This window comes from Crocodylus porosus, unplaced genomic scaffold (genome assembly GCF_001723895.1).
Source record: "Crocodylus porosus isolate Cpor-Errol unplaced genomic scaffold, CroPor_comp1, whole genome shotgun sequence".
NCBI classification, from domain to species: Eukaryota; Metazoa; Chordata; order Crocodylia; family Crocodylidae; genus Crocodylus; species Crocodylus porosus.
Genome location: NW_017728918.1, coordinates 40,345,740 through 40,361,975, shown reverse-complemented (window position 1 = coordinate 40,361,975; position 16,236 = coordinate 40,345,740). Strand labels below are relative to the sequence as shown.

The 16,236-nt window shown below is 41.1% G+C and overlaps 1 protein-coding gene and 1 long non-coding RNA gene across 2 annotated transcripts in view; both read left to right on the top strand.

Annotated features, from left to right (window-relative positions):
* The window catches only part of CSMD1 (CUB and Sushi multiple domains 1), a 1,867,828-nt gene that overhangs the window by 653,651 nt on the left and 1,197,941 nt on the right, over window positions 1–16,236 (top strand). The window lies entirely within an intron of this gene.
* LOC109311715 overlaps window positions 9,687–16,236 on the top strand; it is a 20,156-nt gene continuing 13,606 nt past the window's right edge. Inside the window, exons 1-2 of the long non-coding RNA XR_002101591.1 lie at window positions 9,687–9,698; window positions 12,664–12,666. This is a non-coding gene — a long non-coding RNA (uncharacterized LOC109311715). The remainder of the gene's footprint in view (window positions 9,699–12,663; window positions 12,667–16,236) is intronic.

The window sequence follows — 16,236 nt, the reverse complement described above, 5'->3', positions numbered from 1 at the left end:
CTGTTCCTTCTCCCCTCCCACTTCTCTCAAAAATGTTAGCTTGATTCCCTAGGAAACTGGGGTATATTTTTCACACTTGCAAGAAAGCTGGCATCCTGCTCATGTTCCAGATTAAATTGTATTACTCACAAGAGTACTGCAAGCACCTGCAACATTGACTTTGCTACTCAAGGTATATTGAGAGTGAGGGTGTTTTTTTTTTTTTAAAGTTATGATAATCTAATCATCTGGTCATGTATTTATGTAGTTCTCCCTCTATTAGATGGTGTTAGAGCTTCTCTACCGGGTATTATTACTACACCTGTAACATGGTTTTCTTTCTAGAGAACAAAATATAGATTGTTTTGTTGATAAAAATGTTTATAAATCTGTTTCAGTCAATTCATTTCAGAAGTGCCCAGGCCTTTATTAGGGTTTGAAGCATAGGTGATCTGGATCAAGCTTTGAATATCTGGAAAGTGTTTGTGTTGTGTCTTCTCTGATGTAACCTAGACAAAACAGAATGGTAGCCAGTTATAGATAGCTAATGGAGATGATCTTCAACTTGTGCTTTTGGATTTCTGATCTAACTCACTTGGTACCATAGCATTCTGACCAATCATACAATTAAATATATTAATATCTTGTAGTTTTAGGTAGTCAGCACTCGGTTGTAGACTACTTGTTTCAAGTAAAGTGTTGCATAGTGAAGGAACTGTAAGTGGGGTTAATGACATGCGTAGATTTTTCCATTTTGTGCATGCTCTTTAATTTTCTTACCCTCTTAGTGGCTAACATTTAGTTCTGTATTGCTTTGTGTCTTAGGGCAAAACTTAGAACTAGAAGTTAAAGGTCTTTGTTCAATCTTGCAGTACCACATAAAAACTCTGTGTGTCTATGTATGCAAAATCTTGGGCTGGGGTCAGCAGCATATAACTTGTAAGCTGGATCTGGGCTGTGGAGCTGTGGTCTCCAGTTATGTTCTCATGGTGGGGCCAGGCAGCAAGGACCTACACAGGGGCTGGCCAGCAGAGGGTTCTCGGGTACCAGGGCCAATAGCAAAAAGGTGCACTGGGGTTTTGGTGCAGAATTGTGCCCACACCACAGAATGGGGGCAAGGAGAAGCAGGATCAGGGAAGAGCTGCAGTGGAAGTGCCCAGGTTAGGACTTTTGCCTGCCTTGGACTTGAGCTGGGTTGTTCTGGCCGGTAGCTCCAAAAAGCTGCTGACCACTAATCTAGAAGGTATTTCTCGGACTAATATTCACACATTCATTTGTCCAAATTAGTTGATGTTGTACTGAAAGGATGTACAGGCAACATCAAGTTTTTATGTGTGCAGACAGTTCTGTCCCCCCAAAACTTGGCCATAGTAATTTTTTTCCCATCATGCATTTCTTATTATAGTTGGAAAACAGGTGACTTTTTCTAAGCAGGAATAGGCTAAGCATCTAATAATTAAAAATATACCTGGTACTAACATTAGTTAGTTCTGCAACTGGCTTACCTAATATGTTTGGTTTGGAAGTATTTAATGTAGCGTTGTCCATCTTCAAAGTGACTGGGGTCTGCAAACCCCACAGACTGCACCAGAAGGGACCATATGCCTGTGGGCAACACCAGAGCAAGCCATGGGTGCAGCCCAGGGCACATGTAGCAGAAACTGCCACCCCACCCACCATTGCTACACCACATACCTGCACACACATATCTACACTGTTAGGTATGGGTGAGCCCCCATCTATCCCAACACCCTGCACTGTGAGTTCCTAGGCTTACCTTCAGCTTCCTGTTTAATGCCATGCCACCCTATCCCCTGGGGTGGGAATAGGACAATAGGAGCCAGGGGAGCTTGGAGACTACAGCTGTAGTTGAAACCAGGGTGGTGGGGGCAGTAGCAACCAGGGAGCCACCAGTTTGATAGCCCTGATTTAGTATACTAAAACCTGATTTGTGAGCAATTTCATAGATTTAGTATACAGTTTTGGGTGCAATTGTCCATCGCCAAGAATTTTACTTCACAGTACTGTTACATCCTTCTTGGCACATAAATGCATATTTTATCACATATGCATACATGCTGCTGAACAGATGCCAGAAGAGTAGCATATACTCTATGTAGAACAATCAGAGCAAGCATAGAACAGAACTAACCAAAAGGAAATTCTCTCTGCTCAACATTAAATGAAAAGTTTTTTTTTTCTGAGAAATTATATCGGGAACATTAATAGGATTCTCCATCATGATCCACTAATTTGGAACAAAGTTACATACTCAGCTTTGTTTTAAGCAAGAGCAGTTACCATAGCTACGCTAAAGGCATATTCACTATAGTGCATGATGTTATCTACCTCAGAGATATTGTGGGTTCGGTTCCAGACCACCGCAATAAAGCGAATATCACAATAAAGTGAGTCACACGAATTTTTTGGTTTCCCAGTGCATATAAAAGTTATGTTTACACTATACTGTAGTCTATTAAGTGTGCAATAGCATTATGTCTAAAAAAACAATGTACATACCTTAATTAAAAAAGACTTTATTTCTAAAAAATGCGAAGTGAGCAAATGCTGTTGGAAAAGTGGCACCAATAGACTTGCTCGATGCAGGGTTACCACAAACCTTCAATTTGTAAAAAAACCCAATATCTGCGAAGTGCAATAAAGCAAAGCGCAATAAAACAAGGTATGCCTATACTAAACCGAGTGATATGTTAAATAATGAAGTTCAGTATTTAAACCTAATGGTCTAAATGTGTATCATGCGAAAATGGGATTTCCCCCGCGGCCCCCAAGTTACTCCCATTTTATCCAATCTGGATTCTTGTAATGCTCTAATATAGAATTTCTATTTCTAGGACATTTTTTTAAACATGGTCCAGTAATGATGATTGTTCTTTCAATTAAACAAATGTTTGTTGGTGGAACTAGCTGAACATTTTCATAATGAAGTGCTTAGGGAGAGAGCATACATCACTACTGCTAAAGCTAAACATGGGTGGTGAGAAGAAAGATGATGATTTCTGCCTGATGATTCTTTAGTGATTTGCTTTTTCTATATAGCACAATAGCTGTGTGTGACCCTTTAACTAACATATAATTAGACAAGGTTTTTAATCCTAGGTGATTACAATCTAAATTGGGCGTTACATAAACAATTCAATATTTAGCTGCAAGAGTGAGAAAACAGATTCTTAGAATAATACGGGCTAGAAAAAATGGTTTGTCTTTTTATCACAGATTATGTAACACTACACAGGAACCTTGGGTTTACTTCAACCAATGCATACAAAAACAATTTACATACATACAAAAGCAACAGCCTTGTACACCCAAAGATCATACATGATGGGTAATATGGTTTTAAAAAAGTCACTGTTGTTTCATTTTGTTTGTATCCTAGGCCTCTAGTTTGTCAGTGGTAAAGACAAGGGGACTGTCAAAGGAGACCTGCAGTGCTTGAGGGGTTGCATGTTTCTGTGAGTTTGTCTTCCTGGTATGGCATGTGTAGTCTCTACATATAGGTAGTGTCAAGCTGTGTTTAGCCTTACCATCTTTATGTTTACATGAATTGTGGTATTTGATGTAAATGCATTTCTTATAAGTTATAAAAGGACTATGATTGCATAATGTTTTTTATACCTGGGAGAGGCATAAAGCCTGAATGGTTAAAGAGAGATAATCACTGGAAATCAGCATTCAACATGGGTGTGCTAAATAGCCAGGCCCTTCCAATGGCAAATTTACATACTAAAAGAAAAGACCATAAGAACAGTACCTAGCTATTCTGACCACTTGGAGGAAGGACATTTCTGACAATGGGAAAACTGAGTAAGAGGCAGTATCTTCAGGATATTGGATTAGTATTCTTCATCTCTGAAAGGACATAAATATTCTGCTGGTTTTAATTAGAATAGGAAAGACTTCTTCTCTGGTAAACAAATATAACTTTGTGGGGACAAAGGAGATATATATCTAGTGTGGGATCTCCAAAAATCCATTGGATGAAGTGTATAAATGGCCAGATAAGAAACCATGCCTAAGCTTTGCCTTGAGAATAAGTCTTTTAGTTTCCCCAGATTTAGGAGAAGCTTTAGGCCCTCAGCCACTGGGCCGAGTATTTGGGCTAAAATAAAGGTCAGAAGGGCCTGGGAAAAGGTCAGAGGAAGGGGCTGCTATCTAACAGGTTGAGCTGGGTAAAAGCTACATTCTTGGGTTTAAAATGCAGGATTAGATCAGATGATTGTCTTGATTTTTTTTGGTTTCTTTATTTTAATATCTCAACATGTGGTTACTGATTTAAGTTCCTTTTGTCACTATAATAAATCATTTTGTTATCTTTTATAATTTACTTATTGGCAGGGAAGGCAAGTCTGATTTCAGAGTATTTGACCATACAGGCAAGCCTCTTCCCTAGAAGCAAATCCATCTTTTCTAAGTGCATGACTGGACAAAGGTGTTATTCTTCTGGCTGGCAAAGTCACCTCTGTTGAGACCTGGCAAGAACTAGGTGAAGGAGATAAAGCCACAGGCCTTTGGAGCATCTCAGTCTGTCCTCAGTAGTTAAGCAGCAAACAACAGGGTGGTGTTTCAGGGCAGATGTGAGAATACCCCAGAAGTTCCCTGACAATCCATTTGCTGCTTTTCTCATACACAGCATGAACAGATGCCTCCCTTCTCTCAACCTCTGTCACTTGGGCACCCCAACCCCCTTCTATATACTACCCCTTCCCCAGGGGCAGGGGCAGAAATTAGAGACCAGAGGAATGGGAAGAAGCCATGCAACGGCTGTCAGGGTGCTCATGCGCACTCCTGGCAGAGACCCTCTAGCTGTGTAGCACCTCCTTAGACCTGGCAGCTGCACATAGTGCTGGCCCAGCCTGGCCCACATGCCCTCAGACAGAACTGGGCCATCTCTTCCTGTGACCCAGGGTCCTGGCACTGTAGGCAGATGCTGTGTGCCCTCAGGCTGGGCTGGGTCCTGCCTCCGTGTGCCCCACATGCCATTGGGCCAGGCTGGCTCCATGGAGGCAGGGCCCAGCCTGTCTCAATAGCACACAGCTTCTGGCTGCAGTGCCAGGACCCTGGGTGACAGCAAGAGTGGCCCAGTTTTGCCCGAGGTTGTGCACCAGCAGGATAGGTCCATGCTGTGCACCATGTACGTAGGTGTACACCTAGATGTACACCTTGCTGGTGTCGTTTGACCCCAGTACTCTTTCCTGCCATGGCGGGGGGTCGGACTCGATGATCTGCTCAGATCCCTTCCAACCCTAGAAACTATGAAACTGTGTATAGCCCCAGGTCTGAGATGGTGCCACACAGCCTGGGATCTCTGCCAGGAGTAGGCAAGAGCACCCCAATGTGCTCTGCTGTTGCTGGAGAGGGCTGTGCTCCATATGGGAGGGGGTTGGGGGGGCTACCCCTCCCAAGCAATCCCTCCCACTCCCACAGTCCTTCTCTACCCACAGTTCCCCCTACCCCCATGTCCCTACTTACTGGGGACAGAGCATGGGTGAATCCACTGCTGCAGCCTTGCCCCACTCCTTTTTGCCCCAGCACTCTGAGGCAGCATGCTGGAGCAGCATGGGCATCCAGAGATACTCTGGCTGGGGTCCAGAGCATCTCCTTGGAGGACCCAGCCTCTGATTGCCTCTGGGCACACTCCAGGAACATGCCCTCCACTACTTTTTTTCTTGCATGATTTTTTTTTATTATTATTTTGTTTTTAATGTGCCTCTTGCAGCATCGCAAACTGCTTTGAGGCACCACAACCGGCATGTGCTTGCTCATCTGGATGAGCCTTAGAGACCAACAGGTTCATCTCTTGCCTTAGAGACCAACTGGTTCATCCTACTTCCTCAGAATCTATGCTTCCTTAGATGTTGTTTCATATGAAACCTTATGCTTCTCTAAACCACTTAATTTCTTGCAGTATTGTAACTAAGGGCCAGGCAGGGCACTAAGTCTTGATGACAATTTACAGGAGAATGCACAAACACAGCAACCACCACTGTTGCTTTCCCAGCTGCCACCTCCTGGGCAAAGTCCAGCAATCTAGCCACAAAACTGCTCAGTTGAGCCTTTTCATGAAGAACTATAAGTAATGCACCAGATTTGTGGGTATAAATCACTAATTTCATAGGAAGTCTATGGAGATAAGCTAATGTAAGTATCTAGCCCTGTATCATAAAATTAAAGCATCATCTACTGGATTACAATAAAGAGCATCATTCCTCTAAAGTTTGTTCAGTAAAGTTCTCTGTGCACTGTATAAAGCTTTCTGATGGTGCATTTTACACTAAAAAATTTTCCTTTTCTTCACCCGCCAGAAGGAAAGACAGACTGTCAGCCATGCAGACAGAGGAGGATGAGCAACTTTAGTTTTAATTAAGCTACAGCTTTATCAACTCCTCTGAGAATCTTGCCAGGCAATAAATTATACAGTGAAGGTTCTCTCTCTTCCTGACTTTTGGTGATAAGTTGGCCATTACCTCCCTTTCTGCCCAAGGAGGTCCCTGATCTGCTGTGGTGAAGGTTGTGGACGAAGAGGGAACTTGACTTGGCCAGTACAAAGGTGAAAGAAAAACTGCTTTCTTGGATGAAGAGACGACAGTAACTAGTATAGTCAACAGCATATCCTACATCCCCGTCTTACACAGATCCTTATCATAGAAGTTGCTACTAAGGAGCAAGTTGGCTCAGTGAGGGTATAAACACCTTTCCCTTATACCTAACACAGTCAAATGAGCTGCTTCCATCTGCTGACCACCTATTCCATCCTTCATAACTTCAATGGCTTTGAGAAGTGGTGACCTTTTTTCTCTTTCCCTTAGGGCATTTGCACACATACATTTGTCTGTTCCAATGCAGTGGAGATCTGGAACACTGGAGCAGACTTGATTAATTGAGTCTGCTCTCCATGTGACCTGATGTGCCTGGTGTTGCATTGCATGCATTTGTATAAACAGCAAAATGCGAGTCAGTGTTAAGAAAACGGTGGTGGTACACTTTTGAACTAAAATGCCCTTGATGTGTGTTTGTGCCACCACCATTTTCTCAGTGCTGATGTACACTTCGTTATTTATACAAATGCACGCACTATAGCACCGGGCACTTTTAAAGGTGCCTCGTACTGCAGTGCCAACATGTGTACAAATGCCCTTAATAAGACAAAGACCACTCTTACCCTGGTTAAGTGCAGACGGCGGTGAGTATGTTTCCTTTTAGGTTGAAAGGAAAAGACAGTCACATAATTACCCTTTGGCTTTCATCCATTAGTTTCCATGTGCAAAGTGCATAGCACATTTTGTCTGATGCATAAACAACAACAAAAGCATAATGAATATCATGCCTGGAATTTAGCATTAATGCTGCTTAGCACTTGAAAGTTTTTTAACATTTTCAGAGATGAGTAACAACATTAACTAGTATAGCTTTGTCATCCAGAGAGAGTTTTATATTTGCAAAGCGCAGCTGAAAATATTTCATAAGGTTAGTTTAATTTACAGAATGAGAGAGGAAGATAATTTGTGTTTGTATATGCTTCTTCAGAGGATTGAAGAAGTAAAGATGAAGTGGGCAGGATAGAATCCTGAATATTTAAAAAACCTTTATCTTATTTTACATGAAAACGAGTACAAAGTGTTATGCTAACCAGGGCTAAGTACAAATGTCCAAAAAGCCCCTGGCAGAAAGTGTTCTAACTATCACACTTTATTTAAAGTGCTGTAAGTTACAGTATGTTTCAGCTGAACAGACATGCATTGTTCAGTTTGGGGAGGGGGAGGCTTGGTGCCTGCCTCCACTCGCCAAAGCCAGCAGCTGAGCCCCAAGCCAGCAACTTGTGGAGAGGTCCTCATAGTCAGGGCAGGAGGACCCTTATTTCCTTTTTTCCCACAGTGGCTGCTTACAGTCAGCAGTCTGCACAGGAGGGTGTGGGTGGGGAGAGGGGCCACTCCAGCAGCAGCTGTCAGGAGACAGACCCCAGACTCCTTGTTCTCCAGCACCCTCCTGGCCAGTCTGTGACATGCTGCAGGGCTGGGGCAGCTGCAGGGACAGAAACCCCCCTGTCCCCACCACCCAGCTAGGCTGTGCATGTGGCTGGGATCAGAGGATCTGGCACAGACATTTAATAAAGCATTTTAACAGAAACTGCTGTAAGTTGGTACACATCCATCCAGGGTTAACTTGGGCCACAATCCACCATTTTAAAAGTGCTGTGTGCCATGAATGTCTGTTCTGTTAAAACACTTTCTGCATGCTTAAAGTACATTAAGTGTAACCTCTGTACCTAGCCTAAATGCATAACTGTTTAATAAACAGAACATCAGATTCCATCTTTTTTTCCTTCTGGCTTTCTGTGCATCAAAACCTCTCTTTCTTCTGCCTCAAAACTCAATTTTTCCCTCAGTGTCAGTCTGTGTTCTGCCTTATACAATGACAGCTTCTTTTCACTGTCCAAAAAACAAAATGAGATGTGCTTAGTCATAATTATGCATAAATCTTTCCTAAGTGCACTGAATTAGATTCTTTAGATGTTTTGGATATAGAGTGCTTCATCTGGATCTCAGAACTGTTAAAACAGGACCCAGGAAGGATTATGGGCTCAAAGATGACACACGAATGCCTAGGCTCCTATGTTTTACATAAATTTATCTTAGTTCAATCTCTGTGACACACTGTACATCACTGTATTTACCTGCAGGGACATTCTTTTTATGTAGTCCCATTACTCTATGATATTTAGTTCCTGGTTAATAAAAGTCAGTATGTCAAGACTTCCATTTCCTTTGCCATGATGTTCCTTTGGTAAGTGAACAGTTCCATCCCATTATCAATGAGCTGCTTCATACTAACCTAAGTGCCTACCTGTTATCACCCAGTTGTGTAATGGGTTGGGGGCAGGCAATAGTGGCAACAGCCATGGGGTTGCCTTTGTAGGGGATTGCAAAAGCAACAGTAGTGGCTGACTATGCCTCTGCAATCAGCATGGTAAAAGCTGGCATTCCTGCCCTGCTATACCTTGCTTGTTGTTTGCCCGTATTCACCTCTCCTAGCCCAAACCAAAGGTTAACTGTTCAATCCCAGTGGATCTTAGTACAAAGGTAACAAAGCATGTATATATTTAGTATAAATGCCAAAAAAATTCATACTTTGCAGTGTATATTACATCCCAGCCTTAAGTCATTGCTGTTCACAGCAAACTGCAATTGCTAGACCCTTGCCAATTTTTCTAGGCACGTTGGAAAGCGTGTCTAAAAGATTTGGGAATGCAATGAGACTTTCTAAATCAAGCTGATACAATGATGTTACTGTTTTGATGTTACTTTCTCTCACTGCCGTTATATCTTAAATAGATCTCTTCAGAACATTTGCAACTTTTTGTGATGTATTTGTACAGGGTCTTGCCTAATGGAGCACTCATCCATGATTGAGCCTCCTGGGACTCTACAACAATATGAGGAGTAGTAGTCACTCGATGAGGACAATTTTGGCATTTGTCTTTGTAGCTAGATAGATAGATAGTTAGCTCTTGTTACTATAGTAGCCTAATACCTACTGAGTAGTGAAATGAAGTCCCAGTAACTATAAATAAATTTATATATTTTTGCTTCCCTAATAATACAAGGGAAATGTGAATGAATGCCTAAAGTGCATGTATGTGCATGCATGCATGGGATGGGGAGTGTGGGAAGTGGGGGAAGTGTAGTGTTTAAATGAATGTTGCTGCATGATAGTATAAGTACATGAAGAGTTAGTTATTGTGAGAACACTGAGTAGAAGAAAAATAATAAAAATGTGATCTAGTTCTCCAAGGCAATAGAAAAGTTGAGAGCAACCATAGTAAATCTGGAAGGCAGGGAGAGGGGAACTATTATCAATGGAGCTTTAGCAAGTTCTTGGTCAGCACCTGATTTTTGTTTCAGGAATGATGCAAGGCTCTTCAAGGACTTGTAGTATGCCAAAGTTGTACTGCCCTCAGCTCCCATTTATGTCAATAGGTACTCAATAACTCATAGGATCAGGCATCTCCAACATACAGCTCTTTTACTGTAATATATCTCAACTATTGTGATTGTAATTTTAGCCATAAACATTTCCTTTGAAAGAAACAAGTTTTGTTTATAGAACTCATTTTTTTCCAAATACCATATGTTTGTTCTTACGATCAAATACGAGAGAGTAACTGTTTGTTTTATGGTGGAACAGTCTCCCCTTTGAGCTAGTTCTGAGTATGACATAAAAATGTCACTATTAAGAGGACCCAACATTTAGAAACAATAACATACTGTTTTTACACAAAGGTAACACATTCAGAAAACGAATTCAGTTGTTACCTGTAGTTTCCTCTTTGACGTGATTATACCCATGAGAGAGACTTATTAAACTGAATTGTGAGTTAATGTGTGTACTCAGCAAGACAGACAGATGGACAAAAAAGACTTCACTGAAAGCTTTATTGGCTGGTTTCCCATTCTTTGAATGATTCCACTAACAAGAACAGTACTATAGTCTACATTAACTCAGAATAAACTCATCAATGAGCTGTTCCCACAATAATGTTCAATAAACATCTTGGCCCATGATATTACTGTTTAGTTAGCACACAGAATGTATTGATTACTTCAACTCTTAAAGAATGTTAAATGGAATTTAAATAACATGGTCATTGGCAACTATATACATATCTATCTAGATATCAATATAGATTATGTATAGATATCGATATCTATATCTATCTATATACAGAAAACCCTCAGTATTCGCAGGTTCAGCATTTGTGGTTTTGAATATTCGCGAATGCTGAACCTGCATTTTAAAAACACTTTAAACACTTACTGGAGCTCCTTGGGAGCTACATCCTTGCTGCTGCTGGGCTCCCACCATTGCTGCCAGGCTCAGCCACTGGAGCCATGCCCCCCTGCCCCCCAGCTGCTGAGGGCACTGCATTCATGAACGCAGACTGTGTTCATGAACGCAGTGCCCTATTCACAGATTTCGCTATTCACAGGGATCATGGGAATGTATTCCCCGTGAATGGCAAGGGTCACCTGTGTGTGTGTGTGTGTGTGCGTGTGTGTGCGCAACAGGCTGGTGATTTGTCTTTATAAGTTTGGATTTTTCAGTGTACTTGGAAAATATGCTGCTTGGTCACACTGATGTTGTGAGGAATAGTTAGTTATGATTGTACAAAAAATTCAAGTACTGGTGTAGGTAATGACTGAACCATCCATTTATACTCCTCCCATCCCCAAGTGGGTAAGTGAGATAGGGTTCAACAGTAAAATGAAATGGCTGTGAAAAATAAATGAAAGATTTTTAGTGGCTAGACATTTCAGTGAAATGTGCCACAGAGCTCTAATGAGTGAGAGGGGGTCTGGTGGCCATCTATAAACTCACCACGGGGCACCAGCGGAGAATAGGTGAGGCGCTGTTTCCCTGGGCACCACAGGGGATAATAAGGAATAATGGCCACAAATTGATTGACAGCAGGATCAGGCTTGATATCAGGGGGCATTACTTTATGGTAATGTAAGGCTGCCAGGCTTCGAAATGGGCTCTCACGGGAGGTGGTGCTCTCTCCTACCTTGGGGGTCTTTGAGAGGAGGTTGGATAGATATCTGGCTGGGGTATTATGATCCCAGCACTCGTTCCTATCCAGGGCAGAGGGTCAGACTCGATGATCTGTTGAGGTCCCTTCTGACCCTTGAAACTATGAGTACTGAAAGCACCAATGAGAGAGAGAGAGAGCCTAAAATGAAAAGCAAGTAATAATAATGCTGAGAACTTAGTACTCTTCAAATTCAAAACATCTAACATACTGGTTATTTGAAATAGACAATAACTAGTGTCTGACTTCTAAAGGCAGAGGTTGTGGGGAGGGTGCAAATAAGGCAGGAAATAAAAATGTACTTTGTCAAAACCAAAGACTATGCCAGCACCCATATTCTCTCCAGAGTTCCTGTCTCTCAATCCTGATTTTGTGATTAAGAAAGGACTTCCTCTTTCCTAAACTGAAGATGTGGAGGTCTGAATCATGAAGTAGAAACATACATGCTTTTGCAAAATGTAAGACATTAGGATAGATTCAATACCTGAAGCACCCCAAATCCAGAGCTGCTTTACCAAGACACTTCTGAGTAGATGAAAGGTGCCTGTGAGCAGGTGTTTGTGATAGTCACAGGGAGCTGTTGTAGACCTATCCTCTGAAAGCTCTAATATCAGTGTTAAATGACAAAGATAATCTTATTTTCAGAAAAAGGGAAGAACACAAAAAGGAATCCACTGTAAATCTATGTTTCAAAGATCAACTTACATCTCACAAGATTTATGTCCTACATTTTAGAACTATTTAAGGAATGTTAAAATGGCATTTTGATATTATCACCTCAAAATAAAGTGATAAAAGATGAAAGTTTAGGGAAATCTTTTGGGAGGATTAAAATAAATGTAAAGATTACACCTTTGAAAAGTTTTTAATTAAAGCCATTATAGGATAAAAATGGAAAATTAGAACAGCAACAAATATTTAAATGAATAGTAGCTAAATGAGTAAAAGTGCATCCTCTATTAATGCCCATGACTGAAGAGACTTCAGGTCTGTTGTGTGGAGGAAGTTTTTCTCAACTGTAACCACATTGCCTTATCTTGGTACAGGATAATTGGGTAAGATGGACTTTGTATCAGTGAGTCGTAGTCATCACCTAGACAGAAAGGTCAGTGTTAACTCCTACACTGATGATATTTACTATTTTCTTCCTCACTCTATTTATGTTTAAACATGATACCATTTTTTCTTCCATACAGTACATCCCCTAAATAAGAAGTGCACCTTGTTTTTTGAAAGGCCAAATAAAGGGAAAAAAAAATCTTCCCTTAAAAATGCTAGTAAATGCGATATTTTCCCAGGGAAAACACAGGTAGCTGCGGCGGGGGGGGGAGCCTGTGGCTGTTCTGCTAACCCCTAGTTGCAGGATGTTGCTACCATTTGAGTCAAATTGCCCAACCTCTCTTCTTTTCTCATGCTTTAATGGGTGGGTAGGTAGTAGTGCCTGTCAGGTCAGCTGTATGCATGATCTGAGCAAGCAACACCTGTGGACTCTGAAGGCCTATCTTCAGAGTAGGAGGCTCAGTAAGAGCCTCAAGGTTTGGCATCTAGGGCTTGAGTCCATTTTAGAAATACAGTAGAGGTAAGCCAATAGCAACTATATTTTCTTATATGCAATGTATGCTTTTCTCAAAAATCAACTGCTGGGAAATTGGGGTGCACATTCTAGGTGAGGAAACATGGTAACGGCAGTTTCTGAAGCATGAGCCTCTGCCAGCAGAAAGGAACAGTAATGCTGCCATTGGCTAGCACAGTGAACATATAGGGTTCCCATTTTCCACATCCAGCAGCTGGGAGCCCCAAGAGCTTACTGTGTTGCCCCTGTGCATCACGTGCAGCATTATTTTCTCTGTTTCTGACAGATGCTTTTACTGCAGAGGGTGCTATTATCAAATTTTATCTCTTAAAATGTTTACCCCAATTTCCAGCAGCTGATTTGTGCAAAAAAGGTGCACATTACATGTAAGAAAATACAGTATGTAGCTTCTTATTATCTGACTTATAACCCACTCATCACCACTGATGGCAGAAGCTGCCACAGTAATTTCTAGATTTATCCTCTTTCCCCTATGTCTGCACTGAATGGTGCACTTTTTGGTTCTGATTAGTTCTTTATGAAATATGACAAGGACCATCTGAGAAAAATATTTGGAAAAGGAAAATCTGTACCCCGGATACAATATCTTTTGTCAGAAAGTTATATGCAGCTCGTGTAAAAAGTGGCCAGAAATTATTCCTATCTAATATATCTATACATGTGATAACAGCAATATGACATTCTCTTTCTTGTTTAATGCACATGTCATATAAATCATTGCAACTAATAAGCTATCCATTTGAGAAGATATACCAAACATGTAATGAGCTTGGAAAACTGTCTGTACTCTCAGCTGCAGGCACAGGACAGTGTGGTGAAACTTGAACTGTTGCTGTCTCAATTCCTATTCTGTGGCTAAGGTGCAGTCTCTCTGATTGATAATCTTACCACTTATATGAGTACTAAAATGAAAGTAAAGAAAAATACTTGGAAGAAATACTTTTAACAAACCATAGTTCACAAACTAGTAGGTATAATTTATATTAGGAGGAAAGTACACTTTGAGAGTCTTTATTCATGCTCTGGGGTGGAGGAGGGGCACTTTAATTAGAGCAGCTCTGAGACCCGTTCTAATGAAAGCACCCGCAAGTGTCATGTGTATTCAGTGTCCCACACTTCAACATAGTGGTGGGGGCACTTTAGCTAAAGCTCATCGGATGAGCTTTAGTTAAAGTGCCCCACCACCATTTTGAAGTGTGAGGACACTGAATACACATGATGCAGAGGTTGCTGCAATGTGCTAATTAGGACAGTCTGGCAGACTCAGTTAATTGGGTCTGCTGCAATACATGCTATTAGCATGGGTCAGAGAAGGTATCTGACATATGTATGTGCCCCAGCTCAAGAATATTAAAACATAATATTTAGGGACAACCCTTTTTAAGCAGGTAGACTGGGTTATTTTGAATTGAAGAGCCTTAAAGGAGTGGGCTGAGGAAATTTCTGCTACTCTCATGATGTTAATAAATCTTGGAAATTTAAAGAATGTAGAGAAAGATAAGATCATTATTAGTCCAAGATTTAAAAAGGAAAGGCAAATGGGATGACTCGGGTATGTATATTTTAACCTTAATTCCAACTTGAATAATGGTGGCTTTTTACTCCTATATTAAAATATAGGAGTATATATTGCTAGTAAACTTGTTTCTAGGTCTGGTAGATTAAAACTGATTTCATATTTTAAGGAGATTACAATCTTAATTAATATAGGAAACCAGATGTAGTATACTTAAATTGTTTCAGAATACTTGGCTAGATATCATATAGAATTTTTATTTTAAAAAATAACCTTATACAAATATTTTAAAGGATGTAGAAAAGAACTACAAAAATGATTCAATGGCTCCTTATAGTAAGAGACACAAATCTCATTTAATTTAAATTTGAAATGCAACTTATTTTTAATGTGTAAGTAAGAAGAAAATGGTGAGTGACAAAGGACACTTTGAGTGTTTTTACATATGCTCCAGGGGTGGGGGTGGGAGCACTTTAATTAGAGTGACTCTAAGAGCTGCTCTATTTAAAGTGTTGCAAAGTCTCATGTATCCTTGCACTTCAAAATGGCAGAGGGGCCAAAGCTCATCAAATGCCATTTTGAAGGATGGGGACACTGATACATGAGATGCAGAGGCTGATTGGAGCACACCAGTTAACACATTCCAGCAGACTTGATTAATCCAGATTGCTTCATTTTGCTGTAATTACAGCACATTGGAGCAGCCTCCCAACACATCTACTGGCACCCTTTGATCTGACAAAGAAAGGTACAACAAAAACCAGTGGAAGATATACCAGATACATTTCAGATAGAAATTAGGCACATTGACAAAGGAGATTAATCATTGGAAGAAAATGCCAAAAAAGGGGTGGATCCTTATTTTTTATGTCTTTTAATTGAGACTAGATTGTTTTTAATTATTAGGCTCAGTGTCAGGATAACTGGACAAGAGTAATGTCTTAGGCTGAGGGGAGAAGTAGATACACTGGAGGGTAAAGTTAGGATTCAGAGACATATTGGAGGTTTTGGAGCCAAAAGAAATCTCATGAGGTTACCAAGACAATTTAATTAGCTGTTGATTATGCAATCAAGGAATAGCAGTAGGTTCTATTAAAGTGCAAAGTCCTGCACTTAGGATAGGACAATCCCATGCACCAGTACAGGTTGGGGGCTAACTGGCTGGGCAGCAGCTCTGCGGAAAAGACCTGGGGTTACAGTGGACAATAAGCTGAATATGAGCCAGCACTGTCCCCCTTTTGCCAGGACAACTAATGACATATGAGGGAGGTCTGTTGCCAGTAGGTCAAGGGGGGTATTTATTCCCCTCTATTCAGCACAGGGGAAGCCACACCTGGAGTACTGTGTTCAGTTTTGGGCCCCCATTTACAGCAAGGATGTGGACAAACTGGCGATAGTCCAGCAGAGGGCAGCAAAAATAGTTTGGGGGCTGGTGCACATGACTTACGAGGAGAGGCTGAGGTTACTGGGTTTACTTAGTCTGGGGAAGAGAAGACCGAGAGGGGATTTAATAGCAGCCTTCAACTACATGAGGCAGGG